The following is a 20493-nucleotide window of genomic DNA, read 5'->3' as shown; positions in this document are numbered from 1 at the left end:
AATTCACCAAGCCCAAAACTACATCGAATTCCGTTTAATTTTCATTTGGCTTAATTCCATTTTGGGCCCCTGATCTTTTAAAAATGAGCGATCGGGGCCCCCCGTGTTTAAACGTAGCGGTCAGGCCCCTTGATATCTCTAAAACGTGCGATCCAAGCCCTTCCGTCTGTTTCCGTTAGTTGACCAGACGGAGCTTCATTTCTCATTCTTCTACTCAATAACAACAATTAAGCACAAATCAAAGCCCAGAACAAAAACACGATGATTCTGTGCAACAATTATAATCTAGTGAGGAACCCAGAAATCAAAGCCCACAGATCCCCATCTTCTTCTTCCTCTCTATTCTTCTATGCAAGCTTCTCCAGATTTCTTCCGCTTTTCTTCTTCTTCTTCTTCCGATCCAGAAAAACCATTCAACCCATAAATCGATCTGCCCCAAACCTAGAAACCCAAACCCAAAAAATCAACCCATTAACCGTTGAACCCCAAAACCCCAAATCCAGAGAAAACTGAAACTCCAATTTAAAACCCCGAATCCGGAGAAGTACTGAAGATAGGTCGAAAGGGTTGTTGATTTGGGGATTTTCCAAGAGAGAAGATGGATCGAGCAAGGTGGAGGTGGTGGCTGAAATTAGGGTTGTTTCTCATCATGTTGGTGATGATGATGCTCGCGGGACTGAAGGAGGTGGCAGCGTCATCGTGGCTGCTGGCGGTGGTGGCTAGCTTGGGTGATGCCAGAGTGGTTTGCACATGGAAGGAGAAGAAGAGAAAGATCAGGACAGGAACGGTGGTGATGGTGTAGCCTCTGGAAGGAGAGTGACCAAGCGGTGGTGGTTGTCATCAGGAGGAGAAGAAGGTGTTGGTAGTGCTGCAACCTTAGGGAAAATAATCAGAAGAAGAAGAAAATGGGTCTGGGAGAGGAAGAGAGAAAGAGTCGAGAGGTTGAGGGAGAGCGTGAGTGAGTGAACGCGTGAGGGAGAGAGAGAGATGAGAGTGACCGTTTGGTCAACTAACGGAGTTTAACAGAAGGGGCTGGATCGCACGTTTTTGAAACGTTGGGGTGCCTGACCGCTACGTTTAAACACGGGGGGCCCCGATCGCTCATTTCTGAAACATCAGGGGCCCAAAGTGGAATTAAGCCTTTTCATTTTTATTTCGAGTTCACATTTTTTCACCTGTGCATTTTTTTTCCTAGATAGTTTTTTCAATGCTAACTAAGGTATTCTAAAATCGATAATCGTGAGCCTAATTTTTTGTCTCATTGTCAGTGCACTAAGCATATGAGCTTGGTCAATGATATTTTTTTTCTATTTGTAAGAATTGTGAATCAATCATCTAACCACTTACTTAAGGAACGAAGTGTTGAACCACTACGCTAATTCACTTAATTTTTTGTTAGAAGTTTAGCACCACAAATAATTAATAACCCCCCTCCCCCATTCTAATAAAGCTCTCCCGTCGATTAATTTTTTTTTCTTTTTTTTTTCTATTGAGATTTTCTCATCCCTTAAGTAGATATATCTTTTATTTCATCTTTTATATCTCGTTTCTTCATCCGCTGACACCATCAATCCCTTCTTCATCCTGAACACCTCCTCATCTCTTTTTACCTCTTCATCTTTTACCGGCACTTTTTTCCACCCTTCTTCCCCTCAACACTTCGTTTAGGGGTTGTCGCTGATTTAGGGGTATGGAAACTTCAAGTGATTGGTCGATGAAAGGGTGTGAGGCGAGAGAAACAATAATGTGCATTCAACCCGGAAAATAACCCGCTATGCAGAGTGGATATGGGTCGGGTGATTCAACCCACCAACCTGTCAAAACCTCCCCACTCAACTCACCAATCAAAAAAACCAACAGTGGGTTAGGGTAGGCCACCCCGCCGGGCCATCTTTAAAAAAAAGTAATAATATTTTGTTAGTGATTTGGGTTGTTTTGGTGGGTCATATTTTAAATGTGCTCTTATACCATATTATTAAAAATTTAATTTTTTGATGAACTAACCCGTCTTAAGTGGTGTGGGGTGGGTTGGTATCTCAACCCACTCTTGCTAGGTGCACCATAACAACCACCAAATTAATCCATGTTCCAATGAGTGTCTCTTTCTCTCATGATCACTCTCAAGTTCCGATTTTTGAAGGGGAGGTGGTTGTGGGATTGACTTTTGAAGGCGAGAGTAAAGAGAGTTTGATGCAGGTGGTGAGTTTGGATCTAGGTTTCAATTTGGGGTTTGGTGTATTTGGGTGGGAGGAGATTAAAGAAAAGGATGGTGGTGGGAGAAGGAATCTGAACAAGATGAAAGGATGATGACGAAGAAGATGAAGGTGGAAGAGAAAATGAGTAAAAGTGATTAAATTTTTTTATAGGAACTAAGTTTGGTATGTAAAAGTCCACGTGGTCACCCCAGTTGACTAGGTTCACCATGTAGACTATTGATCGGTCAAAATTAATAGCATATAATCAATTTGATTTTAAAAAAAATTGAAAGCCAGTGAAACAATTTAATTATTCTTACAAAGTCAGCGACCTATATCATATTTAAGCCAAATAAAAAAAAAAGGAATTGTTATTCAGACGTCCCCCCTCACAGCTATTCAGACCCTGATAAATTTGTAAAATCCAAAAAAGCCCTTTATAAATTTTTTTCGCTCGCACTTTGAAAGTCTATCACTATAGCACTTTGAAAGTGTGATACTTTGAAAGTGCGATAGTCACACACTTTCAAAGTGTGATAGTCACACACTTTCAAAGTGCGAGCGCAACACAAATATTTCTTTTTTTTCCTGTTTAATTTCCGGAAGGAATTTTGGACTGTCACTTATTAGTTAAGGTAATAGGATCATTCTTAGCTCAAATATGTAGTTAAAATCTCCAAATTCCTACACCTTCTAGTAGTCTCACAATTTTTAAAAATCATCTAATATTAGTTATGTACAAATTAATTTGCAGCAAGACACACTTTAAAAGTGCGTTTACTTCGCACGTTAACAGTGCGTTAACTACGCACTTCTAAAGTGCGTGCGTAACGCACTTCTAAAGTGCGATTATTTGGAGAAAAAAAAAATAAAAAACGACAGAAACAACTCCCTAAAGTTGGATATTTTCAAAAACGACAGAAGATGGAGGTTGTGGTGGTGGTGGTGGTGGCAGCGGCGGTGGTGTGGTGGCAGCTGCGGCGGTGGTGGCGGTGGGTGGTGTTGGGTGGTGGGGGTGGAAGAAAGAGGAAAGAGGTAAGGAGAGAGGAGAGAGAAAGAATGTGAAAAGAGTGAGGATTTTTTTATATTTTTTTTTCATTAAGGGCATTTAGGACTTTTCATACATTAATGAGGGGTCTGAATAGCTGTGGGGGGGTCAGAATAACAATTCTCTAAAACAAAATTGTATGAGATGATGATTGAGAACCTTTCCTTTGACCACCAACCAGGCTTTTTGTTAGAAGTCCTACATTGGCTAGAGATAGAGCATAGATAGTCTTTTATAAGGATAGTGCAAACATCAACTCTCATGAGCTAGTTTTTGTGGTTGAGTATAGGTCTCCCAATTTCTAATATGGTATCAGAGTCTATCCTAGATCCATTTGTTGTTTGTTGTGGAGACCTCTCAAATTTGGGTCACATGTTGTTGATTCCACGTTCCAGTTTGTTTAGTCCTGGACGTGACGGGGCGTGTTAGAAGTCTCACATTGACTAGGGATAAAGCATAGCCCCACGTTCAGCCGGAGGTTTTGAGCACGTGATTTTAATTGTTTACTTGCAACGTGGGCGGTCTTGAGTCGTGGGTAACCGTCGCCATTCGTGGCATCGTGGGTACACGCACGTGCTGATAACTACCCATCACTCGGTAACTGCTTCCTTCGCTGAGTTTGTCGAAATTTCCCTTACTCCCTTGACTTCGGGAAATGTTACCTGATGAGTCTCAAGTCTTACCATGATCCCGTCTGTCGAGAAACCATCTTTCCGACACCGGTGTCGAGAAACGTAGCGTTAATAATCTTAGTTCAACAGTTGCCCCCCAAAAATGTTGGTTGTCGACTGCTTTAGCTTGAAGATACCAAGCATTTTTTATCGCGACTGTTCAATCTCAATAATTCAAATGCCTTACACCCTTGGCTGTTCGATCCTTAGGTCCAATCAATAGTCATAACGTCTGATGACTTTCCACTAGCTGACAGTTATAGCCTTTTTAGGGCCATGATTTCATTTATACCAAAAAGCTGGGCAACGACGTGATTTAATTAATAAAATACTCACTTGGACTCCAAATTTTATAAACTGGAGCACAATGCTGCCTTGGTTCCGTCTGCATTTCTGCTTATAAATACCCCATTACCGTTCTTCTTCAAGCTTTACTTTCTTCAAAAAGCTTTCAACTTTCTTCTCTAGAGTTCTTACTCCGTCTTCCTCCGTTTTCCTCAGCACACCTATCTTTTTCTTCAATGGCTTCTAACCCTGAGCAGACCATTCCGTTGGCCACCGAGCTTAAGCTGGATGAATCCAAACGCGTGGCAATCCCAGAACCCCCCAACGAAGCGGAGAAGAGAGCTATCTGGAAATACCATGTACTCATTCCTTTCTCTGTTAATGGTACTTTACGCGCCATTTTGGGTCCTTTGAAAGTAGTGAAGCATGATAGGCCTAATAGTCTCCCTGAGAAACATGAATCATTTCACCCTAGTGTTAAAGGAGAGGAGCTTATTCTGGCTTTCCAACCCTCTTATCGCATGCCATTTCTCAATGACCCAAAAAGGGCCTTTCGTTCAGCCCCTCCTAACCCCTCTGCTAACGACAAAGCCTATCTCAAATGGTTAGATAGGATTGAAGAGCACAAGAGGCAACACTGGAAAGATGTTGGGAGTCTCGATTTGATTCAACTGTCGAGATCTCAAATCTCGTATAACCCTGCCATGCTGTTGAGTGCGCTTTACTTTTGGGAGAGGTCTACTAATTGCCTTCATGTCCCCTTTGGCATGATTACCCCAACCCTCCTGGATGTTGCTGCCATTACTGGATTATGGCCTATTGGTGATGATTATCACTTCGTGCCTGCAGCTGCTAAACCCATCTCGATTCCTACTGATAACATCTCATTTGGTCGGTTTATTAAGGACCATTATCTCGAGAATGGTGAGGTGTCCGATGCTGAACATGTCGCGTTCTTGTTGTATTGGCTTTCAGCTTATGTTTTTTGTACCAAGTCCTTGCGTATACCCGCTAAGCTCTTGCCGACAACTCGCTATGGCTAGGCTTGTTCTCAGCAACCTCTATCAAATGCTGAATGAAGCTGTCGAGGACGTTCGGAGCACCAAGACCATTTCTTTGAATGCGACTGGACCTCTGTGGTTATTTCAACTTTGGTTGAATGCAGTTTTCGAATCCCTCTTGCCGGTGCAAGACAATCCTCCACCTGTTTTTAGCACTAGGATTGATGCTCATAGGCTTGAACCCTTGACCCCGGCCTATGACTCGTCGAGCTTTGAGGCTGACTTCAGGAAATATTTTACCATGTTTCTTGAGCTGAAGCATTATCGATCTAGTTTTTCTCCTTATAGCAAAGCTAGCCGTGGCCCTTTCTGGCTGAAGAACTCTTACCCTAACACGTGTGACCCCTCGTCACCCAAGGAACACCACATTACTCTCTGGAGGACCATCCTTTCGCCTAGGGTTTTGACTGTAGGCTTTGCTAGCAACAACTACACTTTGTGTGGCTATAATCCTCAATTGGTGTCTCGACAATTTGGACTTAGCCAAGCTTTGCCCAACACCTTGTTTGACAAGAGCCTTGTCCTATATCCTGGGACCATCAAGAAGGCTTCTACTTTTGACACGACTGTTCACTTCTATAACAAGAAACTTCTCAACCTGAGCCCTTTCAACTATGCTCCTTCGTACTATGCCACTAATGCCTTCAAAACCTGGTGGTCTGAGTATTGGGCCTAGATTTCGAAGCCCCTCGTAGATTGTCTTCAATGCATGACAGATGCTTTTCTTTTGCAGAAGCAGGACTTCAAGAAGACCAAAGGTATGCACCTGGCAGAAATACGATCCTTTCAAGAGTTCTTTGGTGTGGTATATTATCCAACTCTTCGCCTTCGAGATACAGTTGCGAAAGCAGCTCAAGTATTAAGGCAAAAATAAGAATCTAAAGCTAAAAAGTCCAAGTTAGTCATTCCTCCTGGTGAGGAAGGTCTATCTTTTGTCATTCGAAAAACTGGCTTTAGGTTCCCATCTTTGCCTACGAGTAGGTTTGCATTGGCTTTTCCACCGGTCTTGCCCAAATGGGTTGACCACATAAATTTAAATGTGTTAGCCAATCAAGCTCTTCCTCCTCGAAAGCGAGTGACTTGGACTAAATATCACTTATGGGACTTCCCGTATCATGTGCCCGTCGAAATCTTCAACCACATATCGCTGAACATGCGTATTGGTCAAGGTAATATTTCGACTTGGCCTTGATTTTTCCGTTTTACTTCTTAACTTCCCTCTCCATTTGCAGCTGAAGTCATTACCCAACCGGCTCCTCAAGTTATTTCCCCGGTGGTCCACTCTTCTAAGGATAAGCCGGTCGAGATTGAGGATGATGATGATGAGGACGATAATGTTAGCCTTGCTGACAAACTCAAGGTATTTTCCTTTCGGCTTTTTCCCTTCCTTTTAACTTCTTTGAAATATTGACTAATATTTTCTTTTGTAGGGTCGAAAAAGGAAAGCTAAGCCTACTGCTTCAGTTAGCCAAAAGAAGGCCAAAGGGACTGGTGCTTCCACAACAAGCAAGGCTTCTCCATTGGTGTCTGATGCTCAGCCTGAAATCGATGGCAAGGAAGGTGGTGGCAACACCACCATTCAGGTATGCTTCTTATTTTCAAGAATACTTTGCGGTATTTTAGTTTGTGACTTCCCAATCAAATCGAGTTTTGCCCCTTTTCTCAGGCTGATGTTCACGAACACTCCACTTCCAATCCTCCATCCCGTGAAAATTCTCCAGCTCCCAACCTTGCAAAGTCCAAAGCTGGGGGCGTCGAGAAGCCCCCTAAGGTTGCGTCTTCGGTCAAAAAGACTTCGACAACTGAGGGGAAAAAGAAGACTAGGAGCAAATCTGGTCACAAATCTCCTCACCATTCCAAGAGCTCCACCAACTCCAGTCCTTCCAAAGGGTCTACTCGCCAGGTAATCATCCGTCCCCATAACTTTTCCACGTTTTGGCGGGGCCTTGGATGTGCATCCTATTTTACTAAAGAGGCCACTAAAGAGGCCAAGGCTTACTTTTCTGATTTTCTCCTGTAGGAAACTCAAGGTGCAACTTCTCCTATTCATGAAGAAGAGGCTCCTCAAATCGAGATCCTGCTGTCAGCCGATGACTCGCATTCGAGAATGCAACCTGACAAGGATGCTAGCCCTGCCTCCTCCAAAGTCGACAACTGCTACTGTGCAGCCTTCACCTCAAGCCAAGGGCGGTTCTTCATCTCGTGTGTCTAGCGAGAAGCTTGACACCTTATTTGAGACAGACCCACTGGCGGCTTTGGATGGCTTTCTCGATGGCACTTTAGAATGGGATTCTCCGCCTCGTCAAGCTGATGTTACTGCTGAGACTACTCAATCTAGTGGAATTGCCAACCTTCAGCAAATTGAGGAGAGCCTGGGTCGGCTGAAGGCTATTGTCTTCGACAGTGGATTCCTCGACCAGATTCGAGCTGATTCTCAAGCGAGTCATACTGCTAAGGAATTGCTCATCTTCCTACTTGGTCAAAAGCTTGATTCTCGCCAGACTGCTGCTTTGGCCAACCTTCAATCCTTTTTGATGGATGCCTTAGCCACTTTCCATCAAGCCAAGGACGTGGGCCAAGCTGTTAGCCTCAAGGAACCCAAAGTCTCTTCTGGTAAAGCTCAGATTGCGGCGATGAAAGAGGACTTCAAGAAATTCACTGCTAGGAAGGTTTTGATTGCAGATGACATATCTGATGTCGACACTAAACTTGAGGAGCTGCGTCGAGAGATTACCAAGTTGGAGAAGAAACGGACTGATTTGGTCGAGGAAGGCCCTGCTGTGAAGACTCAACTAGATGTGCTCACTAAGGAATCCAAGGCTCTGATCTTCTCGACGAAGGAGGTTATCAAGGATTTGGAGGTTGATCAGGCTGTCAAGAAGGATCTCGAAGCCAAAATCGCCACTTTTGCTGACCGCTTGAATTCTTTCAAATCTCAGCTCTAGGATTTCTCTTTTTATTTATCGGTTTGTAATGATGACATTGTTTTGATCATGGCTTTTGATGCCAAATTTCATGTACTTATTTCGACAACGCCTTTGGCACTTGACCTTTGGGCTATATAATCTAACCTTTAATTTGCCAAGTATCTTCGTTTTTCTACAATGCATTTATGCTTCACTTTCCAACGGCTGCCTATTATTGTTGCACCGTCCTGATTTCAACGCATTATTTATGCTGTCTTCGTTTGATTTCTGGGAAATAGGCCAATTTATTGCAGTCTTTTACCACATTTTCTTGAAAGGCCAAAGCTATTTACGATGGTAGTGGTATTTACGATGGTAGTGGTAACCTACGTGGCCTATAACCATAAGGTGAAGAGTTGGCAACTGATTGCCATCAATTAATGCAACCCTTTGTTACGAGCACTATAAATAGAGCGTTTCTTATTACTTTTCTTCAGTAACTTCTTCAAACTCCTTATCACTGTAAGTCTTCCAGGGTCTTTCCTTTCCTAACTCCTTTAACCATGGCCAGTCGTCGTCTTCTCAACCAAATCCGGAGCTTGGCTTTTGATCAAGATTTGTTCTGGGAACTATGTTCCTTTCTTTCCCTGGCTGAAGAGCTTGCAGGGCTCATTAACCGACTTCTGCAGCGGAACATCATTGCTTCCGTGAGAACTCCTCTTCAGGGGGCTCCTGAATGAGGCAATGCCTCTGTATGAAGAGCACCAGGACTTCTCCGCTCAAGTGTTCTTTGCTGAATACCAAATCAATGAGAAGATGGAGGAGTTCGACGAGTTGAGGGCTGCTTTGAATCAAGTGGGCCCTGAGGAGAGTGTGGGAGCTCTGAAAGTCTTGGTTGACAAGCTTTCCACTACTGCCCGCGAGGAACTGGATCTTCGACAAGAGAAATCGCGACTGGAAGCCCAGCAAGAAGATGTACTGAGGCGCATGGAGCCTCTAAGGGCTAGATATAATAGTTATAGGGCCAACCCTCCCTTTTAGAGTTTTTTTTTGCCATATTTGTAATGTTTCGCTTTAATTAATAAAACCCTCGATTTTGGCAATATCTTTCTCATTTTCCTTACTCGATTTTTATTTCATGCAACGTTGGCTTATACGCTTTTAAGTACTTGCCATTTATTGTCAGTTGTCGAGTTTGATCCCCTAACTCTTTAATCGAATAAGCGTTGCCGGAAAGCACTGTCTCGACTTTGAAAGGGCCTTCCTAGTTTGGAGCCCATTTTCCATAACGTTTGTCTTTTTTATCAACTGGTAGGATAACCTTCCACACGTAATCACCGGGCATAAAAGATTTAATTATAACCTTTTTATTGTAAGCTCTAGCAATGCGGTCCTTTTTCCTGGTTAGGGTATCCAAAGCCAATAATCTTTCTTCGTCGAGGTTGACCAATTCATCAAGCATCATGTTCCAATAGTCTTCACTTGGAATTTCCTCTTGCGTTTGGATTCTACATGACTGCAAATACACTTCTGCTGGCAGCACTGCTTCTTGGCCATACGCTAGTCGAAATGGTGTTGCCCCGGTAGCTTCTTTAGGTGAATTCCTGTAAGCCCAAAGCACTTGGCCCAAAGTTTGATGCCAACTCTTAGGTTTTCGACCAACATGTTTCTTAATTAAGGTGATTAGCGTTTTGTTGGCCGCTTCTACCTGGCCATTTGCCTGAGCATAATAAGGAGTTGAGGTTAGAAACTTTATACCCCAAGATTCCGCGAATGATGCTACTTTTTGACCTACAAATACTGTGCCTTGGTCTGTAGTGAGTGATTCAGGCAACCCAAAACGGTATACTATGTGATTCTGAATGAAATCGATCATCGTGTCTTGGGTAACACTTTGTAAAGGAATTGCCTCTACCCACTTAGTAAAGTAATCTATGGCCACTATTATATACTTATGCTGCCTAGACGAAGATGGGTTAATCTCACCAATTAGATCCAAAGCCCACCCCCTGAATGGCCATGGATTGATGATTGAATGTAATTCACTTGCTGGCACATGCTGTATCCCTGCATGTCTCTGGCAATCTTGACATCCCTTCGCAAATTCCATGCAATCCTTCATGATAGTAGGCCAATACATCCCTTGTCGAAATAGAATCCACTTCATCTTGATTCCTGCCTGATGGGATCCGCATAATCCATCGTGAACAGCTGAGATTGCTATGAACGCTTCGTCTTCGCTTAAACACTTCAGTAGTGTTCCGTCGACATTTTTCTTGAATAGCTCATTTCCCATGATGACATAATTCATAGCCCTGTACTTTGTCTTTCTATCAGTGGTGCCCACAGGGTTTTGTAAATACTCAACAATTGGCTTTCTCCAGTCACTAGGTGTCATATTGTTAATGACCAAGATGTCGAGATCGGAGGGATTTAGTTTTTCTTTTACTTCAATGAGTTCCTTCAGTCTAAATCTATCAACCATGTACCCTGATGCGATCTTCGCCAATTCATTGGCTTCTTGGTTATCTATTCTGGGAACGTGACCTATTCCAGCCTCGTCGAATTTAGCCAACAAACTATTCGCTTTTACGTAATATCTAGCTAAATTCTCACTAACACATTTGTATTCTTTGGTAAGTTGCTTTATCACCAACTCAGAATCCCCTTTTAAGACAACGTTCTTTGCCCCAAGAGCTATCAAGATCTCGAGGCCTGATATCAACGCCTCATATTCAGCCTCATTATTTGAGCAATTATCCTTGATCCTAAATTTGAATTTAGTGGGGATGCCCCCTGGGGATACTTTGAACATTCCAATTCCGGTTCCATTTTTATGGCTGGAACCGTCGAAAAAGAGCTTCCAAGGCTGGATGCCTACGTAAGTTATGATCTCTTTAGGCAGGGTATGATCCGCCAAGAAATCGGCAACTTTTTTCCCCTTAATTGCTTTCAACGGGGCATAAGTTAATGAATATTCGATTAGGGCCAAAGCCCATTTACCGATTCGACTATGCAAGATCGGCTTGGATAACATGTGCTTTATTATATCATAATGAGAAAAAACCATTACATCAATTGGCTTTATATAATATTTCAACTTTAAACAAGAGAAGTACAAGCATAAGCACAATTTCTCGATCATGGTGTATCGAGTTTCTGCATCATTCAACACCCTACTTAAGTAAAATATGGCTCTTTCGTTGCCATCTTCATCTTCTTGAGCCAGCATGCTTCCAATGGTTTCATCTGTGGCAGAGACATAAAGCTTCATCGGCCTCCCTCTTATGGGTGGTGCCATTACTGGCGGGTTGGACAGGTACTTTTTAAGTTCATCGAAAGCCTTTTGGTGCTCTGCTTCCCATTGGAACACGTCTTCTTTCTTAAGTCGAAGAAGTGAGGAAAATGACTTGGTCTTCTCGCTGAGGTTGGTAATGAATTTTCTCAAGAAGTTAATCTTCCCCAGTAACGATTGCAGTTGCTTCTTGCTGGTTGGTGGACTTGTATCGAGAATGGCTTTAGCTTTGTTTTTGTTGATCTCAATGCCCTTTTTATGCACCACAAAACCCAAAAAATCACCTGCAATAACACCAAAGGCACATTTAAGGGGGTTCATTTTCAGGCCATATTTTCTCATCCTCTCAAAGGATTTTCTCAGATGCAACAAATGGTCATCCCTTGATGGGGATTTCACCACGATATCATCGATGTAAACCTGCATGAAAGTTTCAATAAAATCATGAAAAATGGTATTCATTACCCTTTGGTAGGTCGCGCCAGCGTTTTTCAACCCAAATGGCATGACCACCCACTCATATGTCCCTAAGGCACCAGGACATCGAAAAGCTGTCTTCGATACATCTTCTTCTGCTATGAAGATTTGGTTGTAGCCTGAATAACCATCCAACAAGCTTAAGTATTCGTGACCAGCAGCTGCATCCACCATCATCTCGGCAATGGGCATGTGATATTCATCTTTTGGGGTGGCAGCATTTAGATCTCGAAAGTCAATGCAAACTCTCATCTTTCCATTCTTCTTGATCACTGGGACCACGTTGGCTAACCAATCCACGTATCGAGCTGTTCTGATGAATTTGCACTTAAGAAGCCTTTCGATTTCTCCCTTGATTTTTACCAACACATCTGGATGAAACCTCCTGGGTAATTGCTTGAATGGTTTTTTATCTTTCTTGATGGATAACTGCAATTCCACCAGTTCGCGACTAAGTCCTGGCATTTCATCATAATCCCAAGCGAAACAATCTTTAAACTCTTTGAATAATTTCACCATCCTATCCTTTAACTCCGGATCAATAAGGGCGCTGATGTACGTTGGCTTCTTCTCAGAGCCATCACCCAAGTCTATTTCTTCCAAAGGATCCTATGCTTCCATTTTCTTGGAAACGTCGATCACCGGTTTCTCGAAACCCAATGGGCTATCATCATAGATGCAATCTAACCTCAAGTTGCGAAGATCTTCAAATTCTTCGACGCCCTGCTCGTCCTCTTCCAAGCGTGTGTTATCCTTTTTTGTTGTTGCCTCATCCTGAAGTGGCATCTCGACGGGCAGAATTGAGACATTAGTAACTTCATCAATAGCCATTTCTTTGGCCACTCTTGCGGCCTCTAAGGTCGTTCTTACTCTATTTTCGGCTGCGTAAGCCGAAATTCGAGCTATGCTCGAATTAATCATCTTTACCATTGTTTTGCCACTCAGTAGTGGCATCTTTCTCTTCATCGATGTGCCATCCGCTCATGGCATCAGGTTTGCAAGCTTCATTGAGGTTTAGCCCCCGGATGAGATCCAATGTCACTGAATACTCTGAGTATGGATTGAAATATTGGTTGGCCACTGTGTCCAAATGAGCGATTGTGGCTAAACTCTTCTCGAAATTCTTTTTGCCAACGTAACCTGTTTCTGCCAAATAGTAGCTTTGATCTGCTTGTACATTTTCGACAACCCCATCTGATTTCCAAATGGATATACGTTGATGCAAAGTTGAAGGCACTGCCCCCACGCCATGGATCCATTCTCTCCCCAGCAGCAGATTATAGTTGGCCTTTGAAGGCACCACAATGAACAATGTGGAGCGGGCCACCGTTCCCACGGTTATATTTAGCATGATTGCCCCCAAGGAAGAATTCGTCTTTCCTTCATAGTCAGAAAGTACCATGTCATGGGGGATTAGATCTGCTTCAGTCTTGCCCAACCTTTTGAGCATAAACCTGGGCATCAAATTGATTGCAGCTGCTCCGTCGACAAGGACTTTGTTAACTCCTTTCTCTTCAACTTTAGCCCAAACGAATAGTGATTTTAAATGGCTCTTCATCTGTTATGTTGGCCTCTGAAAGATAGCTCTCTCATCCTTGACAGGCCCCTTTTGCATCACATAATAACACAAAGGGTTGTCATCTGGCTCTTCTTCGACATAGTAGTCCTCCTCACTTTCTGTAACCTCTGAAATTCTGTCGAATTCTGCAGGTAAGATAGATACTATGCAAATGATGTTGAGATCTTCTCCATCACTGTCATCGAAATCTTCAAGCATGTCTTCATCTTCATCTTCGGCTGCACCTTTTGCCTTTTCCTTGGCTGGGTCTGGTGGCACAGTCATTCCCTGTTTGATGGCATGGTCTAGCTGATTGATAACTGACGCTACGCTAGGTTCATTGCTAGGATTGTCTTCAGGCTTTATGTCCCATAGCGAACGGAACTTGCCGCCCCTTTCCCTTTCAGCTTTCCTTTTCCTCAAAAAACGTCTAAACTGAGTTCTGGTCATTTGTTCAGGAGCATAGTAGTTCCTGGAGCCATAGGAGTAGTTTCGTGACACGCGAGAATTGTTGACGTAGGAAGATCCTTGGCTCAAGTCGATTTTTTGCCACTTTTGGTGTTGTTTTGGCTTTGGGGGTGCTGGCCTGAACCATTGGTTCTTTGGTAAACCAGCATTAGGGACATAAGTCTTGTCCTTGCCTCTTATATGTTGGCCTTTATGGCCATCGAGTTCCTGGTCTCTCTCAACCCACTCCTCATGGGGATACTTCAGTCTTCTAGACACAGGCACTTTCTTTTGATAGTGTCTCTTCATTTCAGAGTCTTGGTAGGCTTTGGCTGCAGACTTGTCGAAGACTGCGCTGCATCGAGGACATAGCATGACCTCCTTTTCGCCATCCTTGCTCCGGGATAGAAATTCGACAAGAGTTTCTCCAGCCTTGGGGTAAACCTCATCAAAGCTCATCTCTTTCTCGATTTCTGGCTCCTCAGCTGCGGTGCCTTTCTCTTTTGCCTCTCCGAGCGTCAAACCCAGATCTAGCTTTTCAGAAATATCGACCATGCAAATATGGAGAGGCTCCACATAGTTGGTCTCAACCACCTGCAGCGGATCAGAGTCAATCTTCATCTGGCCCTTAGCTTTCTCATCATACTTGAGTCTTCCCGAATCCAATGCCCCCTGCACAAGATCCCTGAAACGAACACACTGTGAGGTCCAATGACCAAAAAAGTTGTGATATTTACAATATTTCTTCCCTTTCCTTTGTTCAGGAGAGGGAAGTTTTTGGTCTTTAGGGACCACAAGCAAACCATCAGAAGCGCCAATTTGTGCAATTGAAAAATTTCACCACATCAGTGACACTTGTGATATGTGGCGATTTTTAACTCTACAAAATTACAATAAAAGTGGGGATTAAAACCAGTGGCGGATCCAGAACCCTGAGGTCAGGGGGTTCAAAATTTTCAAATGAACACATCGGTAAAAATATAAAAAACAACTTTAATATGTTTATTCATAAAAAAATATACATTTGTTGTGTGTGTGTGTGTGTGTGTGTGTGTGTGTGTGTGGCCGAGATAGAGAGAGGGGGCCTTACCGAGTAAAAGTCCAAATCACCCAACTAACCCTAATATTTGTTCTCCACATTCACTACTTTAGAGTTACAGCCACCACAGCCGCATCTCTTCCCTCTTTCACATTTCTCTGTTCAAACTTTTCATTTTTCTTATATTTGCTACCAGACTAAGTTTTGAGACCAAGGAAATATGTGATACCATGTTAATTGATGACCACACGGATGTTAGACATGAACATCGATCTATTTCAATCTTTCTCATCTGTTCTCCAGTCTTGCTGTCGGCCTTGGGTGATGGGTATGGGAGAAGGAGAAGCCGAGATAGAGAGAGGGGATCTTGGTGCAAAGTAAAATTTTCAGGAGGTTCAAAAAAAATCATATAAGGGGGTAAGTGGCAAATTTTTATTTCCAGGGGGTTCAGATGAACCCTTGAGCCTAAGGTATGTCTGCCCCTGATTAAAACTAGTCACAAATCACATGCGTGGCCGGTGTCAAATTTTAAATGTACACAAATCTTTTTTAGTTTTTATGAGTGCCCACTAATCCACAATCAGATTGATTGCTTTGCGTGCAATTTTGTGAATAATGTTTCATTCACACCTTTTTTTTAAGCGGAGAGAGGTGGAATGATGAGAGATAGAAAGAAAAGAAAAAGTAAGAGAAAAAAAGTATGAGATGTGATAGATGATAAGAGTAGAGAGATATAAATAAAAAGAGGTGGAAATGAAGTATTTAAAAAATAGGTGTGTATATATCATTATTGCAATTTTGTTAATCAATTATTATTCTTGTTAATTTGACCTTGATCAGATTGCGTGCAATGTTGTATGCTATGCAATGTTGAATATACAAAAGTTGTAAACTTGGAAAACGTATAAAACTGTGTGTGTGCGCGCAAAATTGTGAGAGAGAGAGAGAATCAGAAAGTCAAGTTTGCTTGCATAAATTATTCAAGTTTTTAAAGAGATTGACTTCATACTCAAGTTTCAACAAAAAGACAAATTAATTGAGCAGGAGAGATTCAATTTAAGTTTTTAAGTTATATAGTCAATGTAATTTTGAAAGCAATATCAAAAAGTTAGAATTTAACACGTTAAATTTAATGTGCATTTAAAAAGTAAAATTTTGACATATTAATTAAACATAGATTTACATTGACTTTACACGAAACCCAAACGAGCATAGTGTGTAACTCTTTATTTACCAGGAAATTATATTTCTTTTACGTTTATTTTTAAGGGCTCGTATGATACGTCGTATTAGACATAATAGTATAAGTTTAAACAATACATTATGGGTGTATCCATTGTTTGGTGCTCACATTGTATTATATAGACTTATCCATTAATCCACTCTTAAAATGATGAATTATTTAATTCACACAATGGATGATAGATAAAATCTGATAAGAGTATAATGTATAAACTACATGATAATATTTAATCAACCGCAACAACCACCAACCTCCACCACCACTACCGCCACCACTGTCGCTGTGACGCCCTGAGCTGAGAAGGGCGAGGATTGATCGCCTTCTATGTTGAGGGACGCACCACACCCGAACAAGAGGTATTCCGAGACTGTGTAGGGATGGACTATACAGTTGAGGAAGGCATATATGATTTGATTGTACTACCCATAACAACAAGATGCATCTTTGAGCTAAGAAGGGCGAGGATTGATCGCCTTCTATGTGGAGGGATGCACCACACCCGAACAAGAGGTATTCCGAGACTGTGTAGGGATGGACTATACAGTTGAGGAAGGCATATATGATTTGATTGTACTACCCATAACAACAAGTTGCAACTTCTTTTCGGGAGCCCAACTCATAAGAACTCCATGGTTAACTGTGTTAGCCTTGGAGCAATATTGGGATGGGTGACCTCTAGGAAAGTTCTCCCGGGAAGCGCGTAAGTGAGGACAAAGCGCGCTGAAAAGACTCGTGTTGTTAGCGTGAGGCCAGTCGTCAGATCGAGATGTTACAAATGGTATCAGAGCCGACCTCTCCCAGTACGGTGCGGTTCGAGGACGAACCAAGCGGAAGTTGGTGGGCCTGTGACGCCCTGAGCTGAGAAGGGCGAGGATTGATCGCCTTCTATGTGGAGGGACGCACCACACCCGAACAAGAGGTATTCCGAGACTTTGTAGGGATGGACTATACAGTTGAGGAAGGCATATATGATTTGATTGTACTACCCATAACAACAAGTTGCAACTTCTTTTCGGGAGCCCAACTCATAAGAACTCCATGGTTAAGTGTGTTAGCCTTGGAGCAATATTATGATAGGTGACCTCCTGGGAAGTTTCCCAGGAAGCGCGCGAGTGAGGACAAAGCGCGCTAAAAAGACTCGTGTTGTTACTGTGAGGTCAGTCGTCAAGTCAGGATGTTACAAATGGTATCAAAGCCGACCTTTCTCAGTACGGTGTGGTTCGGGGACGAACCAAGCGGAAGCTGGTGGGCCTGTAACACCCGGGGCCGACGAGGGCGGGGAGTGATCGCCGGTGCAGTGAGGCACGGACAAGGAGCGGCTCATAGCAGGCTTCTACGCGGAGGGTCACATGAATGAACCGATCTCGCACCCGTACAAGAGGTATTCCTAGACTGTATAGGTATGAGACTATACTGTTGATTAGGGCATAAATGATTTGATTGGTACTACTCATAACAACAAGATGCATCTTCTTTTCGGGAGCCCAACTCTAAAAAACTCCATGGTTAAGTGTGCTTGCCTTGGAGAAATATTGGGATGGGTGACCTCCTGGGAAGTTTTCCAGGGAAGCGCGTAAGTGAGGACAAAGCGCGCTGAAAAGACGCGTGTTGTTAGCGTGAGACCAGTCGTCAGATCGGGATGTTACAATTCTCAAGAGTATAAGTGCAATGATTAAATATCTCAAATGAATTATATTTCAGGAAACAACATTTATGACCTACACCCCTCATCATCTGATGTCTAGAGTGCAAGACAATACATTTCAGTGAAGAAATGTCAAAGTTACAAGGCAGACTAGACAAGCAAAGAAAGTCAACTTTGCTAGATCGTCTGGGCAAGAGAAGAGAAGAGAAGAACGATCAAGATACAAGACAATATGCGCAATTAATGTCAAAACATCAAGACCGTCTTTAGAAGATGAGTCAAAGCTTCAAAGATAATTCATACAAGATCAACCAAAGAAATCAGATCTTCTGAGAAGACTGCACTCAATGTTTACATTCTTCGTCTATCTTAAAGACTGACAAATGGAAGCAAATCTCTAGAGAATGAGTGTCATGTTCAAATTGGAGATTTGTCTCTGACAAGCCAGAGGAGAAAGTCAAGTTCAAGAAATCAAGTGATACACTATGAAGCACATTGATCAAGGAAACATGCACAACGACAACAAGCTCAAGTTTCCTCTCTCTCTCTCTCTCTCATACAAGAAATGGAGTAAAGTCGATGCCAACTATTATCTACCTTCATCATGCAACATACTTTCAGGACAAATCCATTTATGAGAAGAAGCTACAAGTGATTGGTCAAAGGTTATCATCTAAGTTCTAAATGACCAACATAAAGAAGGTAAGAAGAATGAGTGAAGCATAACGATCGTCTGAAGAAAAAGACGACTGAAGCAGAAGAGCAATGAAAGCAGATCGTCTAAATGGAAAAAGTCTATCATAGGATGAAAACTGCAATGTCTGAAGAATGACCGTTGAAATGAATTTGGAAAAGAGCTCGAAATATCTTCTTGAAGAAGCCTCGCAAAGTCAAGATCACATGTTCTGACAAAGCACAATGCAAAGTGAAAAGTACAATGGTTTCATAATCAAATTACAATATCTATACACCAACGTATACAAACTCAGACCTATGATACCGACAAGCTGGAAGACTATATCTTTTTAGCAAAAGGTATTCATCAAACAAGTGTCAAGCATTTAAAGCAACTAGCATCAAGTGCACAAAAGCACTATTTTATCCAACGGCTAGAAGGTCCATGAAGAACACACTCTAACAGTTATCTTTCTCTCACGGAAGATTCAGAAGTATAAACGGAAGATCTGAAGATTTGCAGATTAGCCTTTGAGCTAAAAAAGAAAAGAAGCTTTTGGATCACAATTCAGAAAAGATCATCTCCATCGTGTGCTTCAACATGAAGAGAAGAATTTCTTAAGAGTAAAATCTCATACATACTCTTTCATGTAATAGAACATAAAGTATATACTTAGAAGAAGAGGACAATGTAGAAGGAAATAATCTTGAAAAATATTGTTTTAGGAGAAGTCCTATATACTTTATGATTCATGGACGGAACCATCACTCTTAGAAGAAGGGAACAATGTAGAAGGAAATAATCTTGAGAAATATTGTTTTAGGAGAAGTCATATGTACTTGTAAGGAGAAGTCCTACTAATACTTGTAAGGAGGAGTCCTGATAATACTTAGTAAGGAGAAGTCCTAAGAATACTTGTAATTTCCTGAAGAGGCAGGGGACAAAGAATACTTGTTAATGCCTGAAGAGGCAGTGGCAAAAGAATACTTGGTTTTCCTGGAGAGGCAGCGGTCAAAGAATACTCATCAATGCCTGAGGAGGCATGGACAAGAATACTTGTATGGAGAAGTCTTTGATACTTGAGCTTAGTGAAATCTTGGTATGGCCAAGGACTTGATGTAGCCATATCGTTCAGGATGTCCACCGGGATAAAAAATATGGTGTTCATTGGCTCCTTCCCTGCTCACACATTTCTGCTGCACCAAACGACAACCATTCAAGCATCAATGCTCTTGATCGTTTGGAAAGCCAAGTTTTGGATGACACAATTCAAACCCCCCCTTCTTAGGCCACCTCTGATCAACTTCATCCACTACCGCAACCACCATCACCACACTCCACCACTATCACCATCGTCGATATCATCATTACTACCACCACCACCCTACACTGTCAATGCCACCACCACTACCTATCTCCATAACACACCACCGCTAATGCCACAATCACCTCCCTCCACCGCTGACATCACTCAGCACCACCACTGCCACCTCTACAGCACCGCCACAACCCCCACCCTCCATCATTGTGACAACTACTACCGCCACCATCGCTGCCACCATCGCCACCACCCATCACCACTATCTTCACCACCCATTAACACCATCCGTGTTTTGATATCAGCTATCATTATTCAATATTTCAGAAAGTATAAGGTTATATTAACTTAAACAAAATGATAAATTATATGGTGTATGACCAAATGTTGTATAATATTAAATTTAAATTTTTATCACACCTTATATTATACAGCATATGAAACGGGCCTTAAGTAAGTGTTAATATATGTTTGCATCCAGGGACGAATCCAGAGCTTTTGAGTCGTGGGGGAAATATTCATAATATTTGGGAATCGAACCTCAACTATTTGCTCAAGTGACGAAGTGTTAAATTATTACACCAAGCGGGCATGCATTTTATTTGCATTTCGATCAAAAGCTCAATTTT

The sequence above is a fragment of the Lotus japonicus genome, chromosome 3 (assembly GCF_012489685.1).
Source record: "Lotus japonicus ecotype B-129 chromosome 3, LjGifu_v1.2".
Classification (NCBI taxonomy): Eukaryota; Viridiplantae; Streptophyta; class Magnoliopsida; order Fabales; family Fabaceae; genus Lotus; species Lotus japonicus.
The sequence above is the reverse complement of the archived record's forward strand: the minus strand, read 5'-3'. Positions refer to the sequence as shown.